Here is a 7,249-nt window from a genome sequence, read left to right on the forward strand (position 1 = left end):
TCCTTGATACTGATGAGGTCTAGGTGTGGCTCATCAAATTTAAGCAAATAATTAGTTAATTCATGATTTATTTGAATTACCCTGTTGATAAAATGTGCCATATAAATGAACTTCATTTACTTGTAAGCCTGAAAATATCCCTTCACAGAACAGTAAGGCATGTTTAACCACGAAGCATCATCTGCCTCCTTCTTTAACATTTTAATAAAAAATGCATATTTTAAATCAACTTGTAGTTTTAAAAAGCACAAATAGGAAGATTAGAAATTTTTTTCTGTCCAACGCCTCAGTCGTTTGCACCAGAACAACCTAGAAAATAATATTTAAACCGCAGATAATTTAAAACCAGCTGTTTTATTGCATCACTTCATAATAAAGAGCCAAACCAATAGGTATGAAGCAACAGAAGGGATTTAAATGTCTCTGTATCAAAACCTTTTAAAAGTTTTCCGCCTCAGACATGAGGATCCACTCTGAACAACTTTCCTCTTGCCAAATTTCTAAAACTCAAACTGCTCTGGACAGACGTACAGGGACACAGACACTCTTATAAACACATACACCCACAGATGAAGACAGCGGACATTTGTTAGGGTGATAATTTATTCCATTTTCCCAGCGACATAAAAGATCCGGCTCTCTCACTCTGATGTTTGACTTCATCTGAAATCTGTCTCCGAAAGTCCTGAAAGTGAAACTCTCTCAACCCAACCAACGCCTGACATTTAAAGTTGGTTTTTGTTGCTCAAAGTGAGTTTATTTTCGTATTTTTGGTTGCATTGCCGCCTTCGGCCTGTATTTAGGTCAGGATTTGAACCAGGAACCTTCTTGCTGCCAGGCAACAGTCGACACGATTAGATGGACAAAAGTGATCAGAATAAATCGCCATTAAAAAGCATTATGTAAATTAATGTCATGATTAATTTGTGCTCATACAAACGATACATTTGCATGTGGGTGGGCAATATGGACTCGCATGATATCTTGTGTTAATATTGGGATAACGATAAGAATCATTTATTACTTCTTTTCTTCCTTTAAGTTCATGAACACAGCAATCGAAACCACAAACACAAACACTGCTCCTGAAAAACATTCCCATTTCTAACAGGCTTCTTTAGGCCACCAGGTCTGGCCTGTAAATGAAAACAGTAGCTGCATTCAATCATATCTTCCAATTTAGTGGAGAAAAATAAAATATTAATCACAATAATGACAGTTTTAGGAGTTTTTAAACATCATTTGTTGTGACAATGATGAATCAGAATCTTATGAGTTTATCACAATACATGATAAACGATACGATAAATGCAAACCTTTACGTTTACACTAGTTTTTCTTTTTAAATCCAAATCCATTTCAATCCAATAAAGGAATTTGCAACCATAGTTACTGCTGCCGACTGCACCGTCCTGCAGTCCAACCAACACATGACGTATGAATTAAACTTTTTACCAAAATGACAGGATGATATGATAACTGGTTACAGACCAGATTTATCTAAATATATTCTTTTAAAAAACAAGTGTTCTTTAAAAAACGTTAATTATTTCACCTCCAGAGGAAAAATGTTCTGATATGCAGATCCTTAGAGGCACTGACTTCCTGCACCAACAACTCTCCTCTCTTTTAGCAATCCTTGAACACCACCTCCCCCCTCTAATGTGCAACGCCTCTGAATTTACTCCTGCTAAAGCATGACATCAACGTAGCGCCCCCTGCTGAGCGCGCTCATCGACTGTAAATACCAGCAGTCTGTGCCGCTGCGCTCCAACGATCGGTCCAGAAGAGCGGCGCGTGTCCAGAGGAGGCAGCTTTGGCCCAAATGTTAAAGAGGACGTCCTGAAAGCAGAAGGTCACCTGCCTGATTGGCTCGGCAGGAAATGAGTCCCGACTCCGTGTCCTTGAGCAAAACAACAGGGTGTCATGTTTATTCCTGGCTTCCTATACATTTTACTGTCAGAATCCCATATGTATCCAGATCCAAATGTCCTCTTTTAGCTCGTTTGTAAGCTATCAACACAAAAAGATATTTCTGCAGAGTAACTTTTCTGCAAGATATAGGAGTTTGTTTTGAGTCAATAATTCCTTAATATTGATGAAAAATTACTTGTTCCATTGGCAGATTATTTCACTCATGGGAAAAATGTCTAGAAGTGAAATAATTTGCCAATGGAACTAGTATAGATCGATATTAGTATCGATATAAAGGAATTATTTTTGCACTGAAGATACATTAATGGCTGAAAGAACGAATGGTTGATTAAATAGACCAACAGGTAGACAAATGGATGGACAGAGAAACAAGAGTCATCACAAAGCTTCAGTTATTACAGCTGGAAACGAGATCAGGCCCAAAATCTGGGTGTAGTGGTGAACTCAGACATGAACCTGCAGAGTCACATAAAGACGGTTACAAAGTTGGTCTTCTATCATCTGAAGAACATCTCCAGGATTATAGGACTAATGTCCCAGCAAGATCTACAGAAACTCATCCGTGCGTCTATCTTTAGCTGCATTGGTTACTGCAACAGTGTTTTCACAGGTCCAAATATTTAAATAAATAGAAAAAATTTAACTGATCCAGAACGCTCCTCTGTCATTCTTACTAAAACCAGGAAGATGGAGAACATCACCCCAGTTCTCCACCGGCTCCCTGTAACTCAGAGACTAGACTTTAAGATGCTGTTTAGTTCATAAATCACTGAACGGCTTAGCAACACAACACATTAAATATCTGCTGTCGTATCAGTTTTTATGCTCCTCTAATCTGGAACAAACTTCCAGAAAACTGCAAAACAGCCGAAACACTGAGTCCCTTTAATCAAGGCTGAAATCTCACCTGTTTAGTCAAATTGATGAGTGAAAGGATTGACAAACATCTGGACAAACGAACAGACTCATGGATGAAACGGCTCCAAACTCTTGCATGTCGTCTTCTGGTGATAAAAACCTTCACTCATGAAACGCCACAGGTTAAATATCATTTGCAGTTTCACAAAAGAACATAAATTCATAGAAAACTAGAGGATATAAGTTATATTTTCTGCTTAAATAGAGATGATACTAAAAACATGACTTGGGTCAAACTACATCCACATGCAGGCAGTCCAGCCACAGACTAAAAGCAGAAGATATTCCATCAGCCTGATTCAGATCCACACAAAAACACCACAGCAAAAACAGATGGGGCAGAATGGATCTTTTTCTGCAGACAGGAGCGGCTCCAACACAGAACATTATGTTTGTGCCTTTGTCTCATTGGGCCCGTAATCCCTCGGGCAACAAACAGAAAACAGCCGTCAGGTCGGATGAACCTGCGCGCCGTGAGCCGCGGCTGCTGCGGCGGGATACGCTGATGCTGGCTGGCGTACCTGTCAGGGAAAGCTGCAAGCGCGGTTCAAAAACGAGGTGGCTGGTGTCACACGAGCCTGCAGAGGGACTCTGACAAATATGAGCACAGCAGAGAAGCTCACCGTGAGGCTCTGTCAGCACTTTATTCTGCTCTGCAGGCCATGCTCTCTTATTTCAGCTGCATCTATGAAATACGGTTTTCCTCCATGTTTTTAAACAAATTAATCCTGTTTGCTTTCTGCAGCGTCTAACAAATTAATGTTTAAGGTTTGACATCTTCTCTGTTCATGAGTTTTACTGAAGTGGCTCTATCTTGTCTATCAGTCATTTTTGAGGGAAAATGAACCAGATTTGAAATAAAACTGTTTTGATTTGGAAAAAAAAAAGGTTACATTTCTAAAAATGTGGTTTAAAGGGGCAGTATTATGTGTTTTCCATTTTACAGCATAAAGTAAAAGAAATTTGACTTTGTAATTTAACGACTTGAAATTGGGTTTGTTTCTTTAAAAACTCTTGCTCTTTCTGAAACTTTACATCATATTATAACTTTATGACATCATGCAAAGCTAAAAAATGTTGATTTTGCACAACACACCCCCTTTAAAATACCAAAACTGAAAATATTTTTGTCATTTTAACATATTAAATCAGATATGATCAATTTCTCTGTACTTGAGTCGTCTTTTCTAAACAAAAAATACATCAAATACTTTTACTCAAGTAAAAATGTGTTGAAAATGTGTCTTGTTTTGGGTTCTCCACCCACCTCAGGGAACCACTGAGTGAAAATGAACCAATACAAACAGGCTTTCTTCAGCTGGACCAAACATATAAAAACGCCCAGGTGAAGTAGCTCTTGTTGGGACACATTTAAGTTGGAACTTATGCAGCTCAGTGTCCATGTTGTGTTTCTGCATTTTCTTGACTTTTACCATTCCAGTTCAAAAAGCACCAGTCAGGCCTTCAGCTCTCCCAGCATGTAACTGGACTGTGCTGTAAAAATAGATCCCAGTCCCACCACCATGCTGGTGTTTGAACCTTTGAGGCTTTTGTGCAGGTTCCTGCTCTAAAGCCGTTTTACACGGTGAATACTCTGATATTACTCAGCCTGTTAAATCTGCTCAGTGTGTCCTCAACTACAAGTCAAGTACATGATCAGATTAAAAAAAAAAAAAAGTATTTTCATTAAACTGATCCTGTGTACTGTGCAGATGAAAAACAATAATAATAATTGGTATGTGGAATCCTTCCTCCTCCCAGATGGTCCTTCAGCCTTTTAATATTGAAATCTGCTTTTGTGTTATTTAAAAAATTACAATAACCTTTCTGCTAATCCCCCGACTTACGAGCGAGTACACCTGGGTTTCTGTGATGCACGTACGTCCAAAATCCCCGGGCTCTAGATAACATATTAGGATTATAAATAGTTTAGATGAGCATATCTGTTTAATTTCATCCAGCCTCCCTCCCTGAGTCCAGGATTACAGAGGGGGCCTTGGGTTTGTGTGGAGCGCCGATACTGAAGCCTGCAGACAGAACATGTATTTTTATATTACTTGGAGATAAAATGAATAGAACATCTAGTCTGGATGTGCCTCACAAAACAAGGAGTTTTGTCAAAAAAAATAAATACAGAATCAATACTTTAGGGGAATTATATTTTAGTTTTCCTCTCTGGAAAGACAAAAAAAGACCCCCAGCATTACAGTAAGGCATGTCTGATTGTTAGGCTCCTCTTCCTCAGGGAAAATGGACCAAAAAATGACCACAAGTTTTGGGTCATTTCCGTTTTGCATATACTCAATAGGGTCACAGAAAAAGGGAGAAATTATCAACCATACACGTGAGCAGAATTAAAAGTGAAGCCAACAGTGAAGCCTGTTCAGAGACAAAGTGAGGATGACAGAAACCTGACCAGCACTGAACCGGACACATAAACTGAACCTTTGAAACCGCACCAAGAAATATCTGAACACAGATCCGTCAAAGGTTTCATGGACTGGCGAGACGAGGCTGGTACTTGACGCACCAGATGGATCAGTAACAGGCAGAAATCTGCATTGGTACCGAGAGCTGCTATAATAAACGATATTCATAATTATTTCTCTGTCATATTTTATCCCTATCCTCTGAGTACTGATTCAGATTTTTTTTTACCAGTGGCTGTAGAAATGCACTTCCTGCGTGTGTCTTTACAGCCTCGGTAACGATCGGTGTTTGTTTCAGCATCTTGGCCAAACAGACTGCAGAGCAGAGGAGCTACGGATCGAACAGCAGATCTTCCCGTCGGAGGCTGACAACTTGTCCCAGTGAGATAAAATCTCCAACAGATAAGCGCTTCCTCAGACAGATGGCTCACAGAGACGCTCTCTGACAGACCCTCCAAAAGAAAACTGACTTTATTTCCTCAGATATTAAACTCTGTAGAGTGTCAAAGTACAAAAACAGACATACGGTGCTTCCACTAAAGGCAAATAACAACACAGTGTTATGTATTGCAGAGTTTTCCCCCTAGAACACCTGCTAAGCCTGCACTCAAAAAAATGAACTTAGGAGGTTATTACATTAATAACAAAAGAATATCATGTACTTTTAACACAATAACTTCATGCTTCAAACGAAAACGTGGTAAAATTATGTTGGATAAATAAGAAATTCAACAACTTCACTTTTATGTAACTTAATCATGTTGAGATAACATGATTCATTTTAGTAAGGCTGATCTTGTGCCTGAGACGACTAGGGAGATCACGATAGATAATCATTTTGCGCACCGGGAAAACTCCAGTGGCAGTTATGAGAAGATTACATTTTCCTGGCAGCATTGTGAATATATATACCGTATTTTCCGCACTATAAGGCACCTAAAAACCTTCAATTTCCTCTAAAGCCGACAGTGCGCCTTATAACCCGGTGCGCCTTATATATGGACCAATATTGAGCCACAACAGGTCTAGCAACTACGGTAAGCAGCCGCCGATTTCATTTTTGCCCGTAGAAGAAGAAGCGCGCGGTGCATGCTGGGATAGTTGTCAGAACGCTGGTTTGTTAATAAAGTTTGACTGACTTATCTACCTACTGACCTGATAATCAGGTCGTCTGCACATCATTTAGCACCACGTTCTCCACGAACATGCTGTGTGCGACCGGAGAAGGGTGACCATCGTCCAGCGTCCAGCCACGCCCTTGCCCAGTCGCATAAGGCTCTCCTCGTCAACCAGAGTCGGACTGTTTTGCTGACATTCCCTGTAGTGCAGCTCCATCTAGTGGATGCATAACATAACTCCAGCCTCTACTGTAGAGGCTGGAGTTACGTATGTAGCGTCTATTCTGTGCACCTTATAATGCGGTGAGCCTTATATATGAAAAAAGTTTTAAAATATATGCACAATGTTGCTATGTTTGGTCATGTTTCTATGTAATTTATGTGGGAACTTTTCTTAAATTTTCAGTTACGATCAAGTATGTATTTCCTAAATCCATGGAAAGTAAACAGCATGTATGGACAGTTAGCTCAGCTGTTCAGAGCATGGTTCTAATAATGCCAAGGTCATGGGTTCAATCCCCATACTGGCCAATTCAAATCTAAAGTCTTAATACAATCAACACATGAATCAATCAACACTATGACAGCCCATTGTGTTTTTGTGCTAAACTTTTTTTAGAAGTTACAAAAATTCAGAGGTGCACAAGCAGCCATCAAAACTCGGACAATTTTACAGGTGTAGGGACGGCGCCCTCAAGCCCAGTTCAATGTGTCCCTCTTTCGTGATGTTTTCTTTTTTTGACTGATTCAGTGGTCAGGAAAGCTAATCTCTGACTGAAAGGTAGAGCGCCAAAACCGCAGAACAATCTAAGCAAGACAGATGATGACCCAAACGTTTGGTACATAAAG

At 39.7% G+C, this 7,249-nt stretch overlaps 1 non-coding gene across 1 annotated transcript; it reads left to right on the forward strand.

Annotated features, from left to right (window-relative positions):
• Nucleotides 1-6,857: 6,857 nt before the first annotated feature.
• trnai-aau (transfer RNA isoleucine (anticodon AAU)) lies at nt 6,858-6,931 on the forward strand. Its single transcript has one exon. It is a non-coding gene; the product is annotated as a tRNA-Ile (tRNA).
• The last annotated feature ends 318 nt before the right edge of the window (nt 6,932-7,249 follow it).

The sequence above is a fragment of the Poecilia reticulata genome, chromosome 9 (genome assembly GCF_904066995.2).
Source record: "Poecilia reticulata chromosome 9, P_reticulata-male-v2, whole genome shotgun sequence".
In the NCBI taxonomy this organism is placed as follows: domain Eukaryota; kingdom Metazoa; phylum Chordata; class Actinopteri; order Cyprinodontiformes; family Poeciliidae; genus Poecilia; species Poecilia reticulata.